A 27,542-nucleotide genomic window follows, 5' to 3' on the forward strand; every position below is an offset into this window, starting at 1 on the left:
TTTCTTGTTTTCTGTAAAGCATTGGTCATTGGGGAAACTAATTGTGCCTAAAACTGAATGTACAGTCAAAAGGGTAAGTTGTCTGGAGATACTATTTTCCCCAGGGTTAGGAATTTTTTATGACTCTAACTTCTCACAGCAAAAAGTTAGATCATCAGTAAGTATGTTTTTGTGAACATCTTCCCTACCAGAAGAGAGAAAAGAGACCCAAACTTTCCCAAAATTATTGTTCTTTATTATTTTTTCAGAATTATCTATAGCCCACATGTTTAGAAGAATATACAGTCAAGAGATTGCCTTTAAAAAGTAAATATATATATGTATGTGTTGTATGTAGTGTATAAACTATGTGCCATGTATAATATATACATATATTATGAATAGATTATATACATATATATGAATATGTATATATATAGTTTCGTATCAAAGATAGTCATTGAAATGTTCTCTCTAGTACATGATTTCCCTTCTCTGAAAACTTGTCTATACCGTGCAGTTAAATTTCCTTTTGATTGATTTGGAATCTGTCTTTCTGTACTTTGCCTATATTTCTATGTTTCACTTATAATTTAGGTAAAATTTCCTAGTAGTTCTCCATGTAAAACCAACAATAATCTTTTTTTCATTCCTTCAGCTTTGGTTTACCCAAGGGATTAAGTGGCTCATTTTTATATACATAGGTTATTGTTAAGGAAAAGAAAAGCATACAAACAGTTGGGAGATTCTGGAGATCTGAAAACACCTAGCACACTAATCAAGGATTCTTTTGTTTACCATTTCTTTGTGTTCCTGTACTGCTAATAAAGCCGCTGGCATAAAATGGATGACTGTAGTGAGTATGAGTCAGCCAATAATTTACAAAGCCAATCTAAGTGCCTAGGACCTAGACTAACATTAATTTTATTTTATGATCTAAAAACAAATTACATGAGATGTTTGCTGAGGTTTTTTACTCTAAAAATCTAGAGTAAAGTGAATGCTGTCCCCTTGGTCTTCAGTAACAGCTAAATTATATCTCACTTGGGGATTTCTGGGAATTTACAAGTCATTTCTTTAATTTAAAATTCCACACTGCTGTAGGGATAGAGGTAATTTCTTTTCTGGTGAACAGTTGCAGTGAAAACATTTCACACGCAATGTGAATTGAGGTATTGGGGGACAGTTCTCGTTATTAGAAAGAATGAAGTAAAGGTAGGGAGACCCTTTGGGCTTTAATTCCAGTTTCTCAGAACATTTTCTCATTCGTTGGCCTTGCTCTGCTGGAATGTATTTTATGTTAATATAACTGATAATAATTTTACCTCTGGGCAGGAGACTAGGATATTATAACATTCAACCATATACAGGTGTTTTTTTTTTCTTCTTTTCCCTTTATAATCGTATCTTGTTGTGTAGCTATTTTGTGCAGAAAACATTTTGAAACAGTCTAAATTTGTTTATTTTATATATTTTTTAAAGTTTATGTATTTATTTTGAGAGAGAGAGAGCAGGGGAGGGGAAGAGAGAGAGAATCCTAAGCAGACTCTGTACTGTCAGCACAGAGTCCAGTGCAGGGCTCAAACTCACAAACCGTGAGATCAAGACCTGAGCTGAAATCTACAGTCAGTTGCTTTACCAACTGAGCTACCCAGGCACTCCTAGATTTTTTTTTTTTTTTTAAAGTAGCTCTTAAGTTAGAAGCTAAATTAAATTAAATTGAATGGGTAAGGTACTTGTGTAGAATAACCAAGAAGAGGACTGATATTAATACAGGAGATTTGCCTTAAAGTAAGAAACATTTTTAAGAAAATTAAGCAGCCTACTAAAGTTAATTGATTCTTGCTCACATTAAGACTGAACGGTAAACCAACTCTGCTCCTTGGATTCTTTTTTCCTAACATTTTCCTACTATGGCAATAATTCTTCAAAACTATTCACTCTTTATCATTGACCTATATTTCCTCTGAGCTGGGCAATGTTCAATGGTCGTTTGTTTTGTTTTGTTTTGTTTTCTTCTTGAGGTAGGGTATTTTTAAAAAATAAAACCATGTAATACAGTGATTTTTTTTTTTTTTTACAATTCAATAAATTGTAGCATACAGAGTTGTGCAGCCATCACCACAATCCATTTTAGAATGTTTTTCTTATCCAAAAGAAACTCAAGTAGTCAGTCCCCTCTTTCCCCCAACTCCCGAAGCAACCACCAATCTGCTTTCTTTGCCTGTCCTAGAAATTCACTGATAATTCTTAAAGCTCAATCCTTTCTTTATATTCACAGTCAAGAAAGATTGACTATCTGAGAAATTCATGGGACAGTAAAACAATTCCTGCTCAATTTTTGTTTCAAAAAAATATGATAAGATGCTTTTTGAAAATCAAAATGAACCAGACAGATTCCAACTCCAAGGAATAAATCACTCTTTGTACACAAAAAGTTAAATCCTTTGCGCGTTTAAGAGCTGGTATAAGGGATGTAATAGTAAAAACCTAGGGCCTGGATTTTGACTGAAAAGTAGAAAGTCAATGGAAAGGAGAGTGAAGAATAATTAGGAATTCAAACACTCAAGTCTCTCCATATGTTAGATTATTTCCAATTATCTGAAAGCCAGGTAATTAGTCCAATAGGACACAAAATGATACCAATCTTCTCCTCTTTCATGAAAGTTAGATGCATGTCCAAAACAACATACTCTTCCTGTGGAGTCAGAAATTTTATACATTCTCTCAATAGGTAGGATGATTGCTGAATCACTGATAGCATGAAATAAGTCTTCCTTTAACTGAACCCAAAATTCCTACAGCAATTTAGACAAGACTTTGTTTAGTTCTCGGGAAGACTGGAAAATAATAACTTTTCTTTTTAAGTTTATTTATTTATTTTGAGAAAGAGAGGGAGGGGGCGCACTAAAGCAGGGGAGGGGCAGAGGGAGACAGAATCCCAAGCAGGCTCCGTGCTGTCCGCGCGAGCCCAGTTTGGAACTGGACCCCACAAACCGCAAGATCGTGACCTGAGCCGAAACCAAGAGTCCGTCGCTTAGCCAACTGAGCCACCCAGGCGCCCCACTAATAATAGCTTCTGTTGAAAGTCCTGTATTATCTCGAGGCAGCAGTGGTGTTAACATTGCAGATCTAAGAGGCTCAACGTCTACAATTCTGGATAAGCTTTCATCCATTAAAAGGTGGCCTCAGGTATCACCAGGATATTAAAAACAAGTTCTGTTTTAAAACTGTGGGTAGCATCGGTGGACCTTTTCCACACACGTAAACTAGGAAAACATCACGGGGACAGGATTAGGTTGAAGCTCCCAGTCTGGTCATAGAATCTTTTAGTCTGTTCTTTGATGATGACAAGACAAGGTCTTAGCGATTCTCCTTTAAATCATCTGTACAGTGGCTAAACCCATGAATGACTCCTAGAGTCACAGAGCGTGTGAAGCATACATAATTTGTTTTTAAAACCAGATCCAGAACATTTAGGAGCTGTTATTTCAAATTAAATAGAAGACATTCACTGAAATGACACACTTGAGTAATTGAATTTATAAGCCCATCACCTAGTTACAATAAATACAATTTTATACCTTTTGCCAAAAGATAATTTATGGCCGTCCAAATTGCATATTCAAAGGGCTCGATGGATCATTTAAATTCTAAAGATAATTTAAAAATAGATTTCAGTACTTAAAATCTCTCAGTGTTGCTTATACTCGATATGGGCAGTAATTCTGTAAATTGATTTAAGGGCATTCTAAAGGTTTGTTTCTATGGTAACCAAATTCAGAAAACTAACCTCCTAAACATGGTTGTCATAGAATTAAGACAGGTGGCTGACTAATCTTCACTAGCTTTCTTTCTCATTTTCTGATGGCTTTGCTCTCAGCACCTCTTTTGATTCTCATAAGATTGCATACAAAGCAATTACACGGGCGTTCTTACCCTTATGTGAGTGTCTCGTTCACGTAATACTGTCTGTTGTTCATCCCCATGAGATCTGCCCAGTGACAGATCTTTTTCTTCCTGCTACAATTATACACCAGAAGAAGCACTAAGTGGAAAACACCTCTGTAAGTAATGTGTTAAAGGCATTTCTCAATTACACACATACTTCAGCTCCTCGAAATCATTGTACGGGGTTCTTCAGACAGTAACACTGCTTAGAAGAAAAGGCAACATTGTCATCGATAATTTTTTTAGATGGTCTGTGTTTGGATAACCCTCATTTATGATCATCTTTCATACTTGTTTACATTTCCCAATATGCTAGATCCACATATTTATCTGTGCCTAATTCTTATGTTACCCTGACGGGAACGTGGAATATATGCATTAATTTCTACTTAATTTCCTTGCCTGCCTCTGACTTCCTGAGAGGAGGGGCTACGATGCCTTTTACATCTTTGTAGCAGAAGTACAATTCCTGCTACAAGCGTTCCATGAATGTTTCTTGTTAATTTAGACGTGTTGAAGAACTTCTAGAAGTATAAATAAACTATGCATTTATAGTTCATTAAATAATGGGCCTAGCTGATTCTGTATCAGTCCATTTGGTTCCTCAGAGGTATGAAGATTAGTGTTCCTGGCCTTCCACATCTTCCTAGAAAGGAAAATGTGCTATGGGACTTGCTATCCTATTGTAAGTAACTAGAAAACTGGGCAAAATAGATGAGACAACGTGGGTCAGACATTGGTCAGCAGGCAGAGCGGGATTGTGATTCTCAAGAGCAAGGAAACAAATGAGAAGAGACCTACAATCGCCTTAGCCTTCTGCGTGGAGGCAGTTCCTGAACCAGACATGGCAAAGACAAGGGGAAACAAAAACAAAGCCCAGTTGTTTTGCGGGGTTGAGGAAAGAGTGATCAGAGTTCAGGAAGGTCAAAGCAGTTGGAATATGTGGGGCAGAGTTCTGCAGAAAACTAAATGGAGAAGAAATTTAGAAATATGCATTTTAGTCATCGACTGAATACCAGTTTATGCATGCAAATGATGAATCTCCACAAGGCTGAGGAAGAAACAACTACTGGGAGCTGTGCACCAAAAACTTTGCAGAGCTCACACAAAACTGGGAATTGTTCACGTTTCTACCAGCCAGGATCACCTTATTGATTGCATGGAACATTAGAGACCCTATGTGAGTCATACCTTAGTAGAAGGGCTAAAGTAGCCATAGAGTTAAAGCTACCCCAAGGGCGCCCAGGTGGCTCAGTCGGTTGAGTGTCTGACTTCGGCTCAGGTCATGATCTCACGGTCCGTGAGTTCGCGCCCCGCGTCGGGCTCTGTACTGACAGCTCAGAGCCTGCAGCCTGCTTCAGATTCTGTCTGTCTCTCTCTCTTTCTCTTTCTCTGCCCCTCCCTCTCCCCCCCACTCTCTCTCTCTCTCTTTCTCTTGCTCTCTCTCAAAAATAAACATTAAAAAAATTGAAAAAAAAAAGTAAAACACACAGTATGATTAGGAAACCAATAATGGATTTAAAATGGAATACTAAAAAGAATCTCAGTTCTTCAAAAGAAGGCAAGTAAAAAAGCACCTGGCTGGCTCAGTTGAGTGACTGACTCCTGGTTTCAGCCCATGAGCTCATGGTTTCATGAGTTTGAGCCCTGCATTGGGCTCTGCGCTGGCAGCATGGAGCTTGCTTGGGATTCTCTCTCTCTCCCTCTCTCTCTGCCCCTCCCCCACTCACACTGTCTCTGTCTCTCTCAGATAAATAAATAAACTTAAACAAACAAACAAAAAACAGATGGGACAAATGGAAGTATCAAGATGTTACATTTATAACTCACCATACTGATAATTACATTAAATATAGATGATCTGAATCAGAGTTTCTCAACCTCAGTACTGTTGACATTTAGGGCCAGATAATTCTTAGTTTTGGGAGATCGTGCTCTGCATCCTAGGGCGTTTAATAGCATCCTTGACCTCCATGCACTAGATACCAGCAGAGACCTCCTCCACCTCTGCCATTTTGACAACCAAAAATATCTCCAGACATTGCCAAATGTTAACAGCCACTGATGGAAACGCTCCAATTCAAAGGCAGAGGGTGTCTGAATGAAAAACAAGATCCAACTATGTTACGTCTTTGAAAAAAAACAAAACCCCAAACACCTACTCTAATCTAAAGACAGAAATAGGTTAACAGTAAAAGGACAGTTTCCTTGGTTGGCCTAAATGTGCAATAAGGTCCTTTTGTGCTCCAAGAGTATATGACCACTGCTCTGTCCTGCAGTGCCTCCACTGATTCCCTCAGCCTTCTCCTACACTCCATTCACTCTTGGGGCAAACCACAAGCATAGGAATAACATTCAAAAGACATGAGAAAAAAATCTCCCTCCCTTCCCTGTGTTCTGTCACTCAGTTCTCTTTCCTGATGGCATCTACTATTACAGTTTATGATTTCTTCCAAAGATATTCCATGCATTTACAAATATGAGTACAAGCATATTTCTTCCCCACAGATAATAACACATGATATTCTGCACATGGTCCTGACCCCCCCCCCACCTCCCTTGGTATAGGTTGCAAATCTTTCATATCAGTACATAGAGATAGACCGTCCCCATTAAAAAAAGAAAAAAATTATTGGGGGGGGGGGATGTGCAAGCAGGGGAGAGGGGCAGAAGGAGAGAGAGAGAGAGAGAGAGAGAGAGAGAGTCTCAAGCAGGCTCCATGCTAGGCGTGGAGCCCTATTGGGGGGCTGGATCTCATGACCCTGGGATCATAACCTGAGCCGAAATCAAGAGTCTGTTGCTCGACTGACTGAGTCACCCAGGTGTCCCAGATCCTCCCCATTTAAAACAATTAAAAAAAAATTTTTTTTCAACGTTTATTTATTTTTGGGACAGAGAGAGACAGAGCATGAACGGGGGAGGGGCAGAGAGAGAGGAAGACACAGAATCGGAAACAGGCTCCAGGCTCTGAGCCATCAGCCCAGAGCCCGACGCGGGGCTCGAACCCACGGACCGTGAGATCGTGACCTGGCTGAAGTCGGACGCTTAACCGACTGCGCCACCCAGGAACCCCCCCATTTAAAAAATTTCTATAGCTGGTTTGCATTCCATTGTACTGATGTGCTGTAATATATTTAACAGTCCTTTATTGATGGACATTTGCTTCCAGTCTTTGCTAGCACAAATAATGTAGCAATGAGTAACCTTGTACTCATCATTTCACACCTGTATCAGTGTATCTATAGGATAAAGTACAGAAGTGGAATCCTTAAAGACTATATATACATATTTGTTATTTGAGAAGATATTGCAAAATTGTCCCCGTTGAGGTTATAAAACTTTATTTTTGCGAATCTGATGGATGGAAAATTCTGCCTTGTGTATTTGATTTGCAGTTAAGTGAACTTGAATATCTTTTCATGTGCTGAGTGTGCGTTTGTTTTCTTCTCGTGAATTCTCTCTTCGTAGCCTTTGAGTTGGGCTTTTCTTGTCAATTTATAGAAGGTAGCGTCTCTATTCTGGTAACAGACGATGGTCAGGTCCTGACCACCAACACACCTGTCACCTGTCTGTGGATCTATTAACCCTGGGATGGAATCTGGGCTTTACTACTGCCTTGTGACCTTGGGCGAGTTCCTTAACCTCTTTGGGTTTCCATGTCCAAGGACCCAGGGTAGGGTCTCGTTTATCAACATGACGCGGGACGGCACCTTTAAAACCGGGGAGTCGGCTAGGACATGTTTGTCAACAAAGTACAGGGCACGTTTTTCCGCGGGGAAATTTTGCTTGGGCACCGAGGCCCGCACGTAGCAACCCAACCGCCGAGTCCGGGAGTGCGCTGCGAGGCGGCGGGGGGGGGGGGGGGGCGCGGCTGGCTCCGTAAAGCCTGAGTTCCCCCTTTCGAGAGAGCCGCAACCCCGGACGTGACCGAGAAATAAAAATCGAGCAAAGAAGGAGCCACTTTCTGCGGCGACAGTCGCCCTCCCGGCCGCTCCCCTGCTCCCAGGCGCCCTCCCCTATCGGGCCGAGCGCGGCGCTGCAGCCCCGGCGGCCCAGACGCAGCGGGTGCGGCGCGGCCCCGGGGCCCGGGTGGGGGAGGCGGGGGTGGGCCCCGCGGTCACGTGAGCCGGGCCAGCTGTTAGCGGGGGGCGGCGGGCCCAGGCGCCGGGAGTCTGGGGAGGGGGAAGCGCCCGACAGCCGCCTCCGCCACTGCAGCTGCAGCCCCCGATGTCGCCGCAGTAATCGCGGCCGCGGCAGCACGCGTACCCTCGGCGGCCGCAGCATCCGCGCCGCAGAGCAGAGCCCGGAGCCCTTCGCCCCGCAGGTAAGCCGCGGAGGGCACGGCTGCGAGCGCAGGGCGTCCGCAGCCCCCTCTCCCCGAGCGTTTCGGCCGCGTCCGCCATCGCCGTCCCCTGTGCCTCGTCGCCAGCCCCGGCCCCTCCGAACCTGCGGGAAGCGCTACTCCGGGCGGCGTTCCGGCGGGTGGTGGCAAGGGCCGGCTGGAGGCTCGGGGGTGGGGGACGGAATCAGGGGAGAGATGGCCTCTGCCCGGGTGGTGCATGACTCGGGCTAGTAGGTTGAGGGGGCGCCGGAGAGGGACGCCCCACCCCGGGGCGCGGGCAGTGCCGCTTAGTTTGAGTGCGTCCCCCGGCTCTACGCCCCAACCCCATCCTTTGCCCCGACCTCCGGGCGCTTTTCCTGTTTCCATTTCCTGAGAGCCAAGTTGCTGCCCCGCTGGCGTCTGTGCCCGCACCCCCCCCCCCCCCACACACCCCTGCCACCCCTCGGGCTGCTCCCGGGGTTCGCAGCTCGCTCGGTGGTGGAGTGGGCCTGGCACCTTCCCGGGAGGTAAGGCACCTGCTACCCGGGTAGCGCGAACATGGCTGCCTGGTGGGGCCCGCTGTCCTTGACCTGGCTCTGCGCCCATGTCTACCCGGTTTGTGATCACGAATCAGGTACAGGGCACTGCCACCCCCCCCCCCCCCCCGTTTAGGGCAAACGCGCAGGCTGTTGCTGTCTGTGCGGGCTGCAGGACTTGCCACAACTCCCCTCCCCCTCCCCAAGCCACCTCGGGGAGGTTCTTGGGGGTGGGGGTGTCAGGGTAGGTACGCCGCGGTGCCGGGACACTTATTGGTAGAAGGCATCCTGTATTTCTGCTACGGTTATACACTGCAGCCCTCGCTTCGCTTGTCCGTCCTGGAGACGTTTACTTGGCGACATCACTGGTGAGGTCTGAGACGAGGGTGGTTTGCAGAGCAGGAGGGACGCTTGAACTTTAGAGAATTGATGAGAACTCGGATGGAGGGGTTTAAAATGTCCATCAAACCCAAGTGCATCTAGGGAAGCTGTCATTTGCTGTGACTCAAAACCGACTTGGTAAGGGTTCTTTCTGGATTTGCTGTTTAATTCTGACTTGCAGTTGTCTTGAATTACACTTGTGTCCAGCCTCCCGGAGGCCTCCTGTGTTCCCCGCCTGACCAGAAGATGTCATGGGTTGCAGAAGAGACCTATGTTAATTTAAAATGGCAGCATGAAAAATCAGGCCAGGCAGCAGCAGTACAGACAGACCACAGCTAACATCAGCTACCCCTGACTGATGCCTTGGTGGGGAAATCTGCAGCAGGGAAGGCTCTCTGGGGTGTCGCTGTGGCTGGTCCTAAGGGGTAAGGACTGATTCTTGCAGCAGGCTAAATTTTAGTGGGCGGCGGGGTCCTGGGGAGGTGAAGTGGCAAGTTTAGGGAGCTGTAAGTATCTTCTCTAACGTACCAAATGTGGTGCAAAGACCCAATTAAAACTCTGTGATTTTGATCTGATTTTCTCCAGGCTCCACTAAGGACGATTTATGTGGCTGCTTATGTCTGTTCGATGCATAACTTCTGTGTGTTTTGTACCTACAAGTGGCTCTTAAACGAGATGACTGTCTAGTGTAAACATCACCCAAGAACAGTACATAACAAATGCCAGGTTCTTCAGAGCAAATTTCATTGGAAGTACTGATACAGCTCCATGAGCGAGCACCCAGGCACCAGAGAATGATACATTCTTGAAAGGTGACTCATTTTAAGATTTTTTTTTTTTTTAAACAGCGTTTCTTTCCGGTTTCACTGCTGTGCCGTCAGCCATCTTCTCATTTAGGAAGGAGGGGATGCCTGAGGAGGCAAGTGTTTTCAGGGGTAACGGAGTAGATGAAGATTAGTGCTCAGGTCAGGAATGGCGAGCTGGAAGCCACCTAAGAGAGCACTCTGCTGTCCCCCCCCCCCCCCCACCTTTTTACAGCCTGGGAGGCTGATTCCAGCAGGGTGATTGCGCTGTGCCCAAGGTCAGATGGCTGGTTGGCAACTGGCAGTGAGGATCGAACTCCAGGTCTCATAACTGCCCAGGTCATATTTAAGCACCAAAAACATAAGTTAGGCATATTCTTTAAGGGGAGAGATGCGTTCTCGGATGAAAAACATGAGTGGCTTTGTTTGTGGAGAATGATTAGGTGAATTTCTTTTTAAAAGAAACCAAAGTGGGATATGTGATAGCTTTTGAATACATCTCATTTTAAGTAAAAGGTAAATAACGAGCCTGTTTTAAAAGAATGTTGAAACGGCACTGGGTACAGAGGGTTTTCTAGAATCTGAATTTGAATTCTCTTGGTCATATACCCATAACCACACTGGGAAGTGTGCATGGGTAAGTATTTGCGCAGAGGTGGTGAGGATATGAAAAATACTTCTGGGCATTCCGTAACGTTAACCCAAAGATCTGCAGAAGGACAGGGTGCGTGTGTTGGGAACAGGGAGAATAGTTTGGGATGGTGAAGTGGATAGGAGCTAGGTATGGATAGATATGTGGAAGTGAAGACTGACGACGATGCCGTGCATGCTGTTTAAAAAAGAATAACTTGCATTAGAGCATGGTTGTCAAGATTCATTCACTTAAATTCCCCTGGTATGTCAAAGATACTTAAAGTCAAGCGTTTCAGAAATACGTAAACATGTGCAGTTTGTGTTTGTTGGAGAACAGTAAGCCAAAGGTATTTTATTTTTTTAAGTTTACGTATTTATTCTGAGGGGGGGAGGGGCAGAGAGAGAGGCAGAGAGAGCATCTCAAGGAGGGTCTGCCCCAACAGCAGGGAGGTCGAACCCATAAACTGTGAGATGGTGACCAGAGCCGAAACCAAGAGTCGGACGCTTAACCTACTAAGCCACACAGGCACCCCCGCCAAAGTTATTTTTTAAAAATTCACTCATGATCTCTTTATCCAGCAATAATCAGTCCTTAGGAAAGTTTGGAGCCATTTTCGTTGGAATGAGAGTCTAGGTCTGTGCTGTCCAATTCAATAACCACTAACCACTAGCTACTACCCACATGTGGCTGTTGAGTGCTTGAAATGTGGCTAGTCCAAACTGAGATGTGTGAACTATGCGCCAGATTTCAAAATTTATATGAAAAAAAGAATTTAAAATACCTCATTAATAATTTGTATATTGATTATATATTAAATTTTTTTAAGTTTATTCTTGAGAGATAGAGATAGAGCGCAAGCAGGGGAGGGGGAGAGGGTGGGGGAGACGCAGAACCTGAAGCAGGCTCCAGGCGCTGAGCTGTCAGCACAGAGCTGGACACGGGGCCCAAACTCGTGAACTGAGAGATCATGACCTGAGCTGAAGCTGGACGCTTAGCCAACTGAGCCACCCAGGCGCCCCTTGATTATACATTAAAATAATATTTTAGGTATATTCCAGAGGGACTCTGGAAACATTTTGCCGAATTTTTAAAAAGTTCAACTGAACTTGGGAAACAAATGGATGGAAGAGCCAAGAAATGTAAAAGAGTTATTGGGAATGAGATAGGATCTGTACTTGCTTTACCTCTGAGGTAGATTGGCCACAACCCTGTAGCACTTTGCACCTGCCCTGTACCAAGGATAGACACGTCCTTTTCCATCATTCTGTGTGTCTCTTCTACCCTCACTGTCATCCTTACCCCCAGTTGGGGTCTTATATGGAACTCTCTTCTCTGCAACTCTTAGGGATGGTTACAAAGCTCTTGTCAGTGGAAGGGATGGCTAAGATCCAGTGATCCCATTCCCCTGGTGACAGGGAAGCGACCTGGCATCCAAGACGGCAAGAGGGATGTAGCCATCAGTCACACCCTCCCAAAGAAGCTCCCCACGTCACCAACCCAGTCTGGGATGGCGGTGCGCCACACTGGATGGAATGCCACATCGCTCAGTCAGGGTGGCTGGAAGGGGAGGGAGGTGAGAGCCTCCCGGCTCGAGCCTTACCTAGAGAGAGGGAGCTTGAGAAGGTCAATGTTCCCTTCTTCTGTTCTTAATAGTTATATGTTTAGCCTAAGTCTACCAGTGCTTGATATCCTCCGCTAAAGTGAACTGCACCTGCTTGAAAACTCCCATAAGCGTCTGCAGTCATTATTTTAATTTGGGTTGCTACCCTTCTCTCTCGGTTGTGTTTATGAGCCCCTCTTCTAGGTGATAAAGAGCTCGAAAGCATCATTTTAGTTCCGTTTTCCCTTGGGTTGGGCTTAGTGCTTGTAGCTGGTTAGGGGCTCAAGATGCATCTTGGTAACTCATCCGACTTCTTAAATATTCTAATTAAAATAATGTAGTGACCCAGGCTCTTCTGAATATTTTTGTCCTCTCAAAGTAAAATCTTAGTGTATTTTGAAATTGCGCTCAGAAGCGCCCTAGTGACCTGAAAGAATTAAATGAAATGTCTTTGTTAAGCACTAAAGGAATCAGATTTTTTAAATAATGAAAAACCCAATAAAGTAATATGAGCTTGCTATAAATTTAAAATGACATAACTAGGTACAGTAAAATTTAAAGCTTCTTACTCTGTATCCCATCTTTATTTTCACTGCCAATTCTTAGGTTAAAAAATTTTTTTTTTAGAGAGAGCAGGAGAGAGGCAGAGGGAGAGAGAGAGTCTTAAGCAGGCTGCATGCTGCGCATAGAGCCTGATGCGGGGCTTGATCCCACGACCCTGGGACCATGACCCGAGTTGAAATCAAGAGTCAGATGCTAAACTGACTGAGCCACTCAGGCGCCCCTGTTAGTGACATATTAATCCATTAATCCTGGTCCTTTCCTTCATTCTTTCTTTCCTCCCTTCCTTCCTCTCTCCCTCTTTTGTATATACTTATATTTATATAAATGTATGTGTATACATATACACGTATATACACATCCATGCATATATTCACATATATGAATATAAGTTTCTTTTGATAATAAAATGGGATACATTCCCTAATGGTAAAACAGAGCAAATGGCTCTAGCATTAATGGGTATTTACAAAGTAGTTTTAATTTTTTTTAATGTTTATTTTATTTTTGAGAGAGAGAGAGAGAGCACGAGCAGGGGAGAGGCAAAGAGAGAGGGAGACAGAAAATCCCAAGCAATCTCCGTGCTGTCAGCGCAGAGCCCAGTGTGGGGCTCGAACTCATGAACCATGAGATCATGACTTGAGCCGAAAGCAAGAGTTGGACTCTTAACCAACTGAGCCACCCAGGCGCCCCTACAAAGTCGTTTTTAAATCAAATTTTGCTAGACCTAAAAAAAAAAAAAGTAATCTCTGGTTACCAGCAAGATTTAACTGTTATTACTTTATGCCTTCTGTAGAAAAGGAATAGTTAGCTAATTTGTTTTACAGGGACAGAGTGTAAATCCCCATTTTAAGAATGATTGAGAAGAGTTTTTAAATCCCAGTTTGCAGAGTTAACAGGTACATATCAAATTACACTAATGGGAAAAGATCAGGAGAGACAATGCATTATTTAGATGGGAGAAGAAAACAGATGGTGGGAATAGGAAGGTCATAATTCAAAGCAACCTTGCCAAATTAGTGGACACAACGGCAGCAATGTTAGAAATGAGAACAGAAGGAAATGAAAGGATCCTAGATGCGGCTTGCTTAGTAGCTTCTAGGTCTTTCCCACGGAGAGTGCTTTTGGCAGCTCACCGGATACCTGCCTATCTCGCACACGTTTTTCTTCCTTCATCTCCCTTATCATTATGTTTCAAGAACACTGTTCTTTAAGAACAAGTTAAAGGACCAAACCTTGAGTGTTTCTCTCTTCTAGATAGGCTGCATATATTATCTCATTTAATCTCGTACCAGCTCATCTACATTTTATAGATGAAGACTTTTATAGACAAGAACTCCACTTTTAAATGGAAGAACTGTACCTGGAATTGGGGTCTGTCTGATCCTTTCGTAAAAAGCTATAACGTAACCTCTTAGAGAGTTTATCCTAACTGCACAGTCTCACCTGTATTGTTCATGCGATGCAAGCCATTTCCTTTCTTTATGTTACTATGAAAGATGGAAAACTTCTTCCAACCTATCATGTATCGGAAAACATCTTCTTTACCATGAACTCGATCTGACTATCTTTTTCTAACTTGGCTAGCTTGAGCGGAAAATTAATCTCTCTTGTGCCGCTTATCTACTCTTTCTTGCAATTAAAAAAAAAATTGTTGTATCCATGAGAAATAGATGCCATTCAACTAATCTCTCCTCTTTCCTTCCCTCTAAAATCCCTAAACGGGATTTTTTCTAGCTCAGATTTTTTCTAGCTCAGATTTTCACTTAGTATCCAAGGTAGAGGAGTCATGATAGCCGCCAATCTTGCAGCCTGAGTTTTCTTTTAAGCGGTACCATATTTTAAATGCACCAGAGTGATGGACAGACCACTGGGTGTGGTGCAGTTTTTGAGATGGTCCTTGAATTCACGTGTGTCCCAACCTTGAAGGTACACAGACTAAATAATGAGCCATATATATCTGCACCACTGTTTTTCAAACATGTAAGGATTCTGTTGCCATTTAGTACATACAAATCCATTGGAAGTGTTATTGAATTCATAACATATATTCATTATGTCTTTCCCAGCCAACTGCGATGACTGTTAGGTGAGAGTTTCCACGAACATTTCTTGACATTTAAAAGTTGGAAAACATCATATTAGAATATTTTCTATTATAGAAAAATTCTGGAAGGATTTGAAGAATAATTTTGTAAAGTGACCATTTTACCACCTAACTTACCTTATGGATAAATGCAGGTTTTGATGTACAACGTTCTAATTGACTATGGATTGAAAGCTCTGCATTTCCTTACTTATCAGTCTGTCACGTGAATCATTACGTTAGACATTTTGCTTTATTCATATTTCTCATTGTGACCATATATGGCAAATGAAGCAGAATCAGATGTGGCCCAAAGTTAAAATGAGTTCATTTGCCATGACTGAGCTATAGAGTTCTCCCTAATTCCCAAGCCTTGGCCCTATTGTAATATCATATTTATTAGCTGCAGTGAGCTAGGATAATAGATTATTCTGATTGCCACGCTTCCTTTTCTTTTTTAAAAAAAAAAATTTTCATTACAAATTCTATACTTTTACATGGGAAATTTGAAAATGCCTGAATATATAGAGGTTAAGAAACTGTGATTCTTGGGGCACCTGGGCGGCTCAGTCAGTTAAGCGTCTGACTTCAGCTCAGCTCATGATCTCACAGTTTGTGAGTTCGAGTCCCTCATCGGGCTCACTGCTGTCAGCAAGGGGCCTGTTTTGGATCATGTGTCCCCCTTTCTGTCTACCCCTCCCCAGCTCGCACTCTGTCTCTCCCAAAAATAAACAAATAAGCATTAAAAGAAAATGAATTGTGATTCTACAACCCAGAGATACTGCTACTCTTAAAATTTTTGTTACATTTCCTTATGATCTTCTTGCAACGTCTGTCTAGATAATATACGTAACTTGAATGATACCATACGTAATTTGCGTGACCTCTTTTCTTTCACCATCTTGATTCTGTGTACTTATATGTTTTCCAGCTTTCTATGATATGTATAGATAGCCATTTACATGTCCTGCATCTGTTTTGTTTTGTTTTTTGATTCTTACGATCATCTAAGCAGCTGTATTTTGGGGGAAGGGAATGCAGCAGGGGCGGTCCATTAAATTATTAGGGGTTAGGATGAAGTCGAAAAGTCATTAATTACCTGAACACTTGGTTTCACAGGTTTTAAAAAAATTTTTTTAATACATTTATTTATTTTTGAGAGACAGAGCACAAGTGGGGGAGGGGCAGAGAGAGAGAGGGAGACACAGAATCCGAAGCAGGCTCCAGGCTCTGAGCCATCAGCCCAGAGCCCAACGCGGGGCTCGAACTCAAGGACCGTGAGATCGTGACCTGAGCCGAAGTCAGATGCTTAACTGACTGAGCCACCCAGGCGCCCCAGGTTTTACAGCTTTTAAATAGACACTCTTTTCATTTTTTCTAGCTAGTCGCCTTCATTGCAGTATTTTTGGAACGGATAACAAGTAAGTGTGTTTGGAAAAAATCATCCAGGAGATATTTCTTAGCCATCTTACTGACTTAGAAATATTCCGTTACTTGAAATGACATTTAATTCTTCTTTTTTTTTTTGGCTCAGATTCTCACTTTCTGTCCAAGGTAGAGGAGTCCTGATAGTCTCCAATCTTGCATCTATGTTAAATGAAGAACACTTTTTTTTTTAAAGGCATTTTCATTTTTTAAATTAAAAAAAATTTTTAAGTATTTTATTTTGAGAGGGAGGGTGGAGAGGAGCAGAGAGAGAGGGAGAGAGAGAATCCTCAGCAAGTTCCCCACTGACAGGCTCCTCTACCCCTGGGATCATGACCTGAGTGGAAATCAAGAGTCGGACGCCTAACCGGCTGAGCCACTCAGGCGCCCCTAAAGGCCTTTTTAAAGAATTGGATGAAACTTTACTTCTTGAAAGTAGTAAAAATTGCAGGGGCGCCTGGGTGGCTCAGTTAGTTGAGTGTCCAACTTGGGCTCAGGTCATGATCTCACAGTTGGTGAGTTCGAGCCCCGCGTCGGGCTCTGTGCTGACAGCTCCGAGCCTGGAGCCTGCTTCGGATTCTGTGTCTCCCTCTCGCTCTCTGTCCCTTTCCCACTCGTGCTCTGTCTCTCTCAAAAATAAAAAAAATAAGAATGTTAAAAAAAATTAAAGTGGTAAAAATTGCAAAACAGAACAGTTAACCATCCAGGTCTTCCTGATGATCATGTATTCTGATTTCTCCATTTTATTATTTATTTATTTACTTTTTATTTTTTAACATTTTTTTATTTTTTATTTTTGAGAGACAGAGAGACAAAGCACGAGTGGGAGAGGGGCGGAGAGGGAGACACAGAATCTGAAAGCAGGCTCCAGGCTCTGAGCTGGCAGCACAGAGCCCGACGCGGGGCTCAAACCCATGAACCGAGAGATCATGACCCAAGGTGAAGTTAGACGCTTAACTGACCGAGCCACCCAGGCGCCCCTGATTTCTCCGTTTTAAAGCTAGAGACCAAGAAACATAGCCTCCCACACCTCTGTTGGTCATACTAGGGAAGAGGAAATCCTGCTCTCGCAAGTTAACCAAGGATGGGGTTTATCTGCCTTCTGCCCGAAGGCAGAGCGTATGGCCGCCATTGCTGTGGCTGAATTCAGCAACATGCGATTAAAATTAAGTGGTTTCCTTAAAACTAAAATTGAGAAGCAAGAAGGTAGCAGGCTGATGGCCTTTGAGGCTGGTGGATGCCTTCAGGGGCTTTGCTGCACTGTTCTGTGCGTGCTGAAACACATGGTCAAAGAACCAGGCACAAGAAATGATGAATCCTTTTGAGGAGCACAGAGGTGAAATAACCTGTACCAGTGGGTTTTGCACACCCGTTCTGGACTGTCTGCACCAGAATCACCGGGGCATTGGTTAGAAATACGCTTCCTGTGATCTCATACAGATGCACTGAACAGAATCTACAAGGAGGGGGGTGTCTAGGAATCTGCCATTGTAACAAACTCCCCAGACGATTTGGATGCGTGGTTAAATATGGATACCATGGATCGAACCACAGCATGGGAGCACCTTGGCCAAATTACGTTTTCCTGCTCTTTTTCTCTCACTGAAGATTAAAATACAGCTCTGTCCCTTCCCCTTCGTTCATTCAACAGACATTTATTGAGGTCTTATTAGGTGCCAAAGTGCCAGGGAAATGAGGGCTTATGTAAGAGTCCTTGCCTCATGGGTATTACAGTATGACAGGTATTTTGAAACTTGAGGGAGAGAAATAAAGCAAGGTAGTGGGATCCAGGGGCTCACTCCCCCCACTAATATACCTTGCACTAATTAATATACCATGGCAAACTAAGCTCCCTCCCCAACCCCCTGCTCCAGTAATCCTTCCTCAAAGAGGTATTTGAGCCTCAAACAAGTTACGAGTAATAACTCCAAGAAAATATTCCCTGTCTTTGATCAGCCCAGTGCTATTTCTAACCTTAACAGAATTTTAAACATCTTATCATGTGCTTTACTTTAAAAAGTTATTTATTATATGGGGCGCCTGAGTGGCTCAGTCAATTAAGGGTCTGACTCTTTTTAAAAATAAAAAATTTTTTTTAATGTTTATTCATTTTTGAAAGACAGAGAGAGACAGAGCACAAGCAGGGGTGGGGTGGAGAGAGAGGGGGACGCAGAATCTGAAGCGGGCTCCAGGCTCTGAGCTGTCAGCACAGAGCCCAACACAGGGCTCAAACTCACGAACAGTGAGATCACAACCAGAGGTAAAGTCAGCCGCTCAACTGACCGAGCCACCCAGGCACCCCGTGTCTGACTCTTGATTTCAGCTCAGGTCATGATCTCATGGTTCGTGAGTTTGAGCCCCAAGTTGGGCTCTGCGCTGACAGTGTGGAACCGGCTTGGAATTCTCTGTCTCCCTCCCTGTCAGCCCCTCTCCCACTCGTGTGTGTGTGTGTGTGTGTGTGTGTGTGTGTGTGCGCGCGCGCACGCGTGCCCGCGCGCTCTCTCTCTCTCTCTCTCAAGATAAACATTTAAAAAGTTATTTATTATACAAAGTTACAAACATATACAAAAGTAAAGAGAACAGTATAGTAAATCACTGTGTACCCATCACCCCGTTTCAGCCATTTTTGTTATATAGCCAAACTTGTGACATCTGAAGGTTCACCCTTCCTTCCCATCTTGGATTACTTTCATCCTATCATTTCACAGGGAAATACCCCAGATTGTATCTCTAGAAGATATGGACTCTTTTTTCAGACATAACCAGTGTTATACTGTCTAAAACAAGAATTCCTTAATGACATCAAATATCCAATCAGTGTTCACATTTCCCCAATTGTCTTATAAAGTTTTTGTGTCATTTATTTAAATCAGCATCCAAATAAGTTCCAGTCAGTGCAGTTGGCTGATACATCTCTTAAGTAACTTTGTCTCTTAATCTTTTTTTTTCCCTTGCAGTTTTTGTTGTTGTTATAGAAGAAGTCAGATTTGTCCTGTAATTTCTCATAGTCTAGACTTTCCTGATTGCATCCCTAAGATGTTATCTGAATTCTCTGTAAACTGATGGTTAGATCTGGAGGCTCTATCATCCTAATTTGTTTTTTTTTTTTTTTTTAGAAGCTTATTTACTTAGAGAAAGAGAGAGAATGAGCTGGGGAGGAGAGAAAGAGAGAGAATCCCAAGAAGGTTCAACACTGTCAGCATTGAGCCTGATGCAGAGCTCGAACTCATGAACCGTGAGATAGTGATCTGAGCTGAAAGCTAGAGTCGGCTGCCTGTCCGACTGAGCCACCCAGACTCCCCCTGGCCTGATTCGTTAAGCACATTTTAGTTACACCATGGAACGTGTATCTGATGTGCCAGGGTGCAAACCACTGAGGGATTGGCGTAATGGTGGCAGACCATCACCAGTGAGTAAGAGCGAGGAAAGTAAACGTTTATTTGTAAATAAAAGTAAGCTGTGTACAGCCACAGGCCCCTGTGCCTTCTGTATGCTTGCACATAAATTGGAGTGCTGTGTTGTATGTGGGATATTAGTCCCATTTTCACATGTGGAAACTCTGTTTCAGAGAGCTCATGACCTGCTTGTCTCTTACAGGTAGTGGATGGATTCAGGATATAAACAAGGGCCTATTTATCTTAAAGTGTATCATTCTCTTGCCTGTGTACACATGGGGCTGCAGAGCCAAGCAGGCATTGTAAAGGGGGACAACTGACCTGACAATGAAAAAAGAAGGAACAAAAAAAGCAATAGCCCATGGGTGATGCTAAGTGGCACTTTCATTGGCCTCCGTGTCAGGGAGTGGAGGGGACAGTGGAGAGGACCCCCTCCTCAGCTCCAGTCTTGATCACACGGGAATGTGTGCCCAGTGTTGGCAGATCTTTTTTGAGATTTCAGAAGTCAAGTGTCTGAATTTCTATGAAAAATCTCTAGAATTGAAAAGGTTCTATTTTTTAGTTGTTTTTTTTTTTTTTTGAAAGAGAGAGAGGGCACGAGTGAGTGAGAAGAGAGAGGGAGAGAGAGAGAGAGAAAGAGAGAGAGAGAGAGAGAGAGAGAGAGAGAGAGAGAGAGAGAGACTTCCACGCAGGCTCCTGACTGTGAGCATAGAGCCCGACGTGGGGCCCAAGCTCACAAACCGCGAGATCATGACCTAAGCCAAAGTCGGATGCTTAGCCGATTGAGCCACCCAGGCGCCCCTGGAATTAAAAATGTTAGCTGCTAATTCAGATTAAACAAACAAACAAAACAAAACACTACCTAGGACAACACCCTAGGCCAAACCAGACAAATGTGCCGCCTGCCGCCCCTGTCCCTCCTCATGCTGCTCTGAGTATGTCGGTTGAAGATTGGTTCTGCAGACGGCAGCGGGCAAGTGTCGCAGGGACGAGTTGCCCCTGAAATTAAAGAAAGGGGATATTAAGTAGCTCTTAAAAGGCATCCACTGGCAACGAGGCAAATCTTCAAACGATGAAAGAGCATTTAATACTTCAAGGAAAAAGCCAGTTTCTGAAGTCTGAACAGATCAGACGTTCACAGAGGAACGGCCCTCCTCATCCGTGTACCTTTTCTCATCCTAGTGAGGCTCGAGCCCTTACGGTGGCCCACATGGTGTTCTGAGCACTTGGTAAGTATTTGCAAGTCTCTGCTCATTTCAGCCCTCACCATAACCCTGTCGTTACCCCGTCAGAGAAAGGTGACACGGGCCTGAGATTCAGACCAAGCTTGGCCCCAAAGCCTGCTTACTTAACAACCTATATGGTCTTTCTTTTGTTAAATCGTTCCTCATTCAAAGCACAGAGTATTAGAAGCTGGGATTTCCTGGCTCTGGACTCCCAAAGCATATGCCCCACTATCTTGAGCTGTCAACAAAACACTTAGTAGGGTATTTCTTTCAGGCAGAGCTCGATGAGCCTTTCATCAGCTTCTGTTAGCATTTACATCCAATGTCTAGCTAGAGAATTCCTTTCAACGTTTATTTATTTTTGGGACAGAGAGAGACAGAGCATGAACGGGGGAGGGGCAGAGAGAGAGGGAGACACAGAATCGGAAACAGGCTCCAGGCTCTGAGCCATCAGCCCAGAGCCTGATGCGGGGCTCGAACTCACGGACCGCGAGATCGTGACCTGGCTGAAGTCGGACGCTTAACCGACTGCGCCACCCAGGCGCCCCGAGAATTCCTTTCCTGAACACCTTATCTATTCTTTACCATTCCAACAGTAGACACCCGACAGAAAAACCAATTTGTAAGCGATTATTAGCATTTGTCCTGTTTTCAGTTCAGCAAGAATGTTGATCATTTAAAAAATGAATTTATCAGGAAATAAAATAACATCATAAAATAAGGTCTTCTTGGCTTTTCTGGAAGCCGGTAATTCACAGACACCGGATTTAAGCCTACCCGGTCCGTTCGGGAAAGCTGGGAGCTTGGGGAGTAAGGAAGCCTGGCCGGACATTTGGGTTTCGTTTCTGTGTGCAAGTAAAGGCACTTTGTCACAGTTACTTGCGAGACAGTTAATAAGCCTCTCTTATTACTGGGTAAGGTAACTGATGAGGGACACTCAGGAGCTTCATTGGGATAAAAGGGCAGGGCAGTCTGGCAGTCAGGCGAAGAAAACCCCTACGCGGGCTCAGAGCATCCATGCCCTTCAGTAACAACTCCCTGAACTTGAGGACAAAGACCTCTTCTCGCTTGCGGCTTCCTCCCTCCTTGTCTAGACATTCTGCAAGTGGTCTCCTAGTTACAGGGGTGCGGTGCGCCAGCCCTGCATGCCTGTACCCAGCCTGCGGGCACCAGCCAGAGGGTGAAGGTGCAGATTCCGCCCCCCCCCCGTCCCCACCCCCTTCCTGTGCAGTGAACTCCAAGGAAGCTCAAATATCTTGTTCCCACGAGGAAGTCAGGACTCCTAAGAAAAGTTTGATAAGGAGGACAATGGTGGTTAGAAATTGAGCTCTGGGGGACCTCACCACAGCTGACAGCAGCAATCTCTAAAGCTGTGCACCTGCAGTACTGTGGCCTCTAGCCACATACGACCGTTTAATTAAATTTTTTAAATTGTGGTAAGATACACAGAGCATGAAGTTACCATCTTAACCATGCTGTTTAAGCGCACAGTTCAGTCATGTTAAGGATAGTCGCATTGTCGTGCAACCAATCTCCAGAATTTTTTGTCTTGCGGGGCTGAAACCCTGAAACCCTATACCCATTCCCCCTCCCCCCACCCCTGGTAACCACCTTTCTCTATGAATGTGACTACTCTAGGGACTCATATAAGTGAGATTATATAGTGTTTGTGTGTGTGTGTGTGTGTGTGTGTGTGTGTGAGACGGACTTATTTCACTTAGGGTAACATGGGCTATCTTAATTTTAAGTTAATTAAAAATTCAGCTCCTGGGGGCGCCTGGGTGGCGCAGTCGGTTGAGCGTCCGACTTCAGCCAGGTCACGATCTCGCGGTCCGTGAGTTCGAGCCCCGCGTCAGGCTCTGGGCTGATGGCTCAGAGCCTGGAGCCTGTTTCCGATTCTGTGTCTCCCTCTCTGCCCCTCCCCCGTTCATGCTCTGTCTCTCTCTGTCCCCAAAATAAATAAAAACGTTGAAAAAAAAAATTAAAAAAAAATTCAGCTCCTGACTTGCACTGGCCATATTTCAAGTACTCAGTAGCCCCATCTGGCTAGTGGCCACTGTATTGGACAGCACAAATACAGAACATTTCCATTATCGCAGAAATTTTTTACTGGACAGGGCTCGTCTGAAGGAGGACAAGTGGCTTATACAGAGAAGTGGCTGGAGGCGGGGGCTGGGAGAAGGAAAAATACCGGCTATTTTTTTTTCTTACCATTCCAGCTGGTGAGTACTCTGACTCCTTTTCTCCCCCACAGAAACAATAGCAGCTACCTTCTGTTTTAATAGTTGCAACTTGTATCCTTAGCCCAGCCTCCAGTCTTCCTGTAGCATAGGACATGAAGAATAATCCAGTTTGAGAAAATACACAATACAGACTACAGATAAATGTACTTTAAAACATTCTTAGCAAGTACGTCTTAGGAAACACCTGTCAGTTTAACTATCCATGGGAGTTAAATTGCAGTGTTTCATTAATCGGAACTATTAGTTTATCGCTTACTTGGCAAGAATCCTAATTGGTATTTACCACAAAGAAGCCTTATTCAGTAGACCTACCCTTTAAGCCTGTTGCTTTTAAAGATTTTTGCTTGAGACCCGCAGTAAGAAAGAGAAATATTGTATCTCCTCCCAGTTTATGCACACACTTACATGTTTACATGTATATACCTGAACTTAAAAGTTTCTTGTAACAACACTTACCATTATTAAGTGTGATGCATATATTGTTTTATAAAAAAATGTTTGTCTATTAAAAAAAAACAAAAAAACCCCAAAAAAACCACTGATCCTATCCACTGAATCGATTTCGTAACCCTCAAAACGGCCACAACATGCCGTTTGGAAAACACGGCTTTAGGTACAGCTAGGTTCCATTTCAGGCCTGGGATGAATGCTGCTCCCCATCTCTCATGGGATGACTCAGAAAGTGGCTAAGAATTGCATCTCAAGGGGCGCCTGGGTGGCTTAGCCCGGTGAGTATCCGGCTTCAGCTCAGGTCATGATCTCACGGCTCGTGAGTTCGAGCCCGGAGTCCGGCTCACTGCTGTCAGCACAGAGCCCACTTAGGATCCTCTGTCCGCCCCCCCACCCCTCCCCACTCCTCCCTGCTCACGGTCTCTCTCCCAAAAGTGAAAAAACATTTATAATAATGATAATAAAAAGAATTGCATCTCAAAACAAGCAAGATTTTTTTAAAAAGCCATCAATCAGGCTTTATTTCTGAGGAACCTCTGTCCACTCATTTTAATGCCGGTTTAAGTAGAGAGTAGTTATGATTAAAAAAAAACCCGTTTTCAAATGGTTATACTGTTCTCTAAAGCCAAATATAAACAAATGAACACTTTTTCATGCAGTAAATTTCTATATTAGCATGTGCGATTGGGAGTTCATTGAATTTTAGTTTACTTTTCTTTGTGGAGGGGAATATCACATCGTAATACTATATAAGGTTATTGAAGGAAAAGGCAAAAAAAAAAAAAACCCTTGGTTTCTGGTGTCATGCATGAGAAATTGAATAGTTTATAAAAAATCTTGTAAACACAGATGTCAAAACGCATGTTTTATACGGTATGTAGATGAGTTAACTTGTCCGATTTTTTTTCTTTTGTCGTGTAACTCTCTGGTATGTTAACTAGTGTTTTTGGCAGATAATAGGGACAAAATGGAGTTTCCTTGAATCACGTCCAGAAGCATTTCATCTCAGGGTCGGCAGAGAATTGGCTTCCTGAAGAGCCGGTTTTTCTTTTCGCCTCAACAGAGGGGCAACGCCGCGAGAGGCCTCCCCACTATTTGTGTGAATAATAGTAATGAAAATTTGTGTGCTCCCTGAGGAATTCTGAATTAGGCAGGCTGTAGAAAAAAGTAAAAGAAAGTATCAGAGAATAATTATGATAATGCCGAATAAAAGATATCATCCTTAGGGAATGAGGGATGGGCAAAATGGGTGAAGGGGGTCAAAGGCATGAACTTCCAGTTATAAAATAGATAACTCCTGGGAATATAAGATACGTCATAGCAACTATAGTTAACAATATATATTATACAGTATTGCATATTTGAAACTTGCTAAGAGAGTAGATCTTAAAAGTCCTCATCACAAGCAAAAAAAATTCTATGTATGGTGACAGATGTCACCGAGATTTATTGTGGTGATCGTTTTATAATGTGTCCACATACTGAATCATTATGTCGTATACCTGAAGCTAATATAATGAACGTCAATTGCACCTCAATGAAAAAATGTCGTCCTGGGGTGCTTGGGTGGCTTAGTCGGTTGACCATTCGACTTCGGCTCAGGTCATGATCTCATGGTTTGTGAGTTCGAGCCCCACACTGGACTGACTGCTGTCAGCCCAGAGCCTGCTTCAGATCCTCTGTCCCCCTCTCTCACTTCCCCTCCCCTGCTTGTACTATCTCTCAAAAATAAATTATAAACATTTCTTAAAAATGTCATCCTGATAAGAATGTCATAACTGATAAGAATTTGCCAGTTTTGCAATTTTAGATGTGTCAGGACACAGAAGTAGAGACAAAGTGTTTTCTTTAAAATAAATATTAAAATCGGTACTGTCCCTTGGATTTATTTTTTAAAAACTCATTTTTGTGTGTGTATATAAGTGTAAATACTTGTAGGAAAATTAGAAATTAAGGGAAAATATGAAAAAATTATAAAGAATTCAGTGGTCAGGCTCCTACTATTAATATTTTGGGCACATTTCCTTTTAGTCTTTTCTATGCATAGTTTTACATAATTAAAATAATTTATTTTGGACCTCCCTCCCCAGCCATTTCTCCATGCAGTTAAAAATTCTTCGGGGCGCCTGGGTGGCTCAGTCGGTTAAGTGTCCTACTTTGGCTCAGGTCATGATCCCACCGTCTGTGAGTTTAAGCCCCATGTCAAGCTCTGTGCTGACAGCTCGAAGCCTGGAGCCTGCTTTGGATTCTGTGTCTCCCTTGCTCTCTGCCCTGCTTGTGCTCTGTCTCTCTGTCTCTCTCTCTCTCTCTTAAAAATCAATGAACATTGAAAAACTTCACAAACATTTGTAATGGCATTGATGTAGCATGAGTTTTCAGCTACTGTGATGCTGGACACTTAAGTTTCAGTTTCACACCTGTATAAGTACTGCTGTGTTGAACGTTTTTGTGCATAAACCTTGTCCGTGTTCCTGATCGTTCCTTAGGGTGAATATATGGAAATAGAATTACTTGTCAACCCCTTCATTTACATCTAAGGAGCTCTTTCTGTCACAGCCAACTTCTTTGAAAAATTGCCAATGTGCCCTGGCTCCACCTTCTACCTAAAACTCGGCTTAAAAGCCTCCAGTGGGTTAGACATCCGTGTCTATCATGGGATAGACACTGAAATCCTTGCCGTGGTCTTCAAGGCTTAACATGGACTGGCCTGTCTCCCTGCTTCTCCAGCCTCTTCCCCATTCTCTCTGGCCTCAGCTCTGGCTTTTTGGTTTATTAGCTCCTTGCCCTTTCTCCAGCCTCAGGACCTTAAAAGCTGCTTATCATATATCTGACACCGTCTTCCTCCCCCAGCCATCTCTTCTTTGTGGAGGAGGAGGTGAGATGTCTGCTCAGAGGAGGTGGTTGGAGGTTTGAAAAGAAGTGAAAGTCTCAAAAGTTCATTTAGGAGATAAAAAGTGGAATTGTTCATTTAGTTCATTTGGCGGATAAAAAGTGGAATTGACCAGAGAAGTATCCAAAAGATTTCTAGGCAGTAATGGGAACACACACATGGTGTTTTCAGGGTTAGGAATATGAGACTGACATCAAGGGAAATGAATTGGTACCCAGGGCTTTGATCACCTTCAGCTTCTTGAGAGCAAGTTTGCTTAAACTCAGTCCACCAGGTGAGTTCGGTAGCTACTTCCTAATGTTTGTTTTCTGGGGTCTTCTCGAAGCGTGCTATCTCCTCTTTGGTAATTCCGTTTACATGGATGAGAGCATATTTTGTCATTAGAATATGTGGAGCGCTTCCCAAGGAAGCACTTAAGGGATTATTGGAAGGCTTAATGTGAAAATCTTCATTTCTGGGTTTATTGCGAGGTTATGGTGACGCTCTGTCCAATAGCATTCCTATTACTTGGTAATGAGATGTGTGGCTAATTACATTTAAACTAATTAAGGTTGTTAATAAAAATTCATTTCCTTGGGGCGCCTGGGTGGCGCAGTCGGTTGGGCGTCCGACTTCAGCCAGGTCACGATCTCGCGGTCCGTGAGTTCGAGCCCCGCGTCAGGCTCTGGGCTGATGGCTCGGAGCCTGGAGCCTGTTTCCGATTCTGTGTCTCCCTCTCTCTCTGCCCCTCCCCCGTTCATGCTCTGTCTCTCTCTGTCCCAAAAATAAATAAACGTTGAAAAAAAATTAAAAAAAAAATTCATTTCCTTAATCACACTAACTATGAGGCTAATGGCCACCATATTGGACGCTGGAGGTAGAACATTTCCACCAATGTAGAACGTTCTTCCGGACAGCATTGATCTAGAGAGTGGAAAAGGATCCAGCTAAGTCATCTCTGGGGCTAGTAAGTGTCTAGAATGGTGATCCAGGAAAAATAAATGGACAATTACCCTTGGCTGGTTGGCTACTGGGTGTGTTACACAGTTTGCTGGTTCATTTAGCATTAAAAAAAAAAAATA

General features: G+C 43.5%; 1 protein-coding gene across 2 annotated transcripts in view; it reads left to right on the forward strand.

Annotated features, from left to right (window-relative positions):
• Nucleotides 1-8,145: 8,145 nt before the first annotated feature.
• SCRN1 (secernin 1) overlaps nt 8,146-27,542 on the forward strand; it is a 62,380-nt gene continuing 42,983 nt past the window's right edge. Inside the window, exon 1 of one of the 2 annotated variants that reach the window (XM_040472354.1) lies at nt 8,146-8,254. The gene's annotated coding sequence lies outside the window, so the exon portion shown is untranslated. The remainder of the gene's footprint in view (nt 8,255-27,542) is intronic. The other variant, XM_040472355.1, reaches the window with a different exon arrangement.

Source organism: Herpailurus yagouaroundi, unplaced genomic scaffold (assembly GCF_014898765.1).
Source record: "Herpailurus yagouaroundi ecotype Mexico unplaced genomic scaffold, PumYag 100, whole genome shotgun sequence".
NCBI classification, from domain to species: Eukaryota; Metazoa; Chordata; class Mammalia; order Carnivora; family Felidae; genus Herpailurus; species Herpailurus yagouaroundi.